Here is a 645-nt window from a genome sequence, read left to right on the forward strand (position 1 = left end):
GCGCCCCCCCAGCCCCCGGCCGGCGAGAGCCAAGGCTGTCCCAGGCTCCCCACGCTCGGCCGACAGCAGCACCGCTGGGCCGATACATGGGTGAGGGAAGACAGGGTGCTGCACCCTCGGCTCCAGCCCGTTTGCAGGTGCTCTGCTCCCCGTGGAGGTTCAAGGCAAGAGGACGAGGGTCTGTACGGGACCGCTGGGGAAACGCGTGAGGTTTGCTCTTGACGGCAGCGGTCCCAAAGCCGTGTTTCCTGCACCAGGGTAGGACAGGCCACAGCACCGGAGAAGGGCCAGGCAGCCCAGCCTTTTTCCCACCGCGACCCAAGCAGGGAGCTGCCTGCACAGCTCTGCCCGACTCCCTGCCCCGGGCTGCTCCCAGCTCGGCCCTGCGTGCCCTGCCAGTTCCCAGGGCAAAGCCAGCCCATCTCTCCAGCACGGGACCACACGCTGCCAAGCTGCCCCACGAATCACCCCCGAGGCCCAGGCAGCCCCCCTCCCTTCTCCCATGTCCCCGTTCCATTGATGAAAAGTGGCACCGCAAACAGAGCAGCAAGTTACTCCCGTGGGGACGCGGCACCGGCGACATTGTCCTCAGCGCAAGGTGGCTCAGCCTGTACCATGCCCACACCCACCGGCCAACGCTAAAAC

The sequence above is a fragment of the Fulmarus glacialis genome, unplaced genomic scaffold (assembly GCF_000690835.1).
Source record: "Fulmarus glacialis isolate BGI_N327 unplaced genomic scaffold, ASM69083v1 scaffold2486, whole genome shotgun sequence".
Classification (NCBI taxonomy): Eukaryota; Metazoa; Chordata; class Aves; order Procellariiformes; family Procellariidae; genus Fulmarus; species Fulmarus glacialis.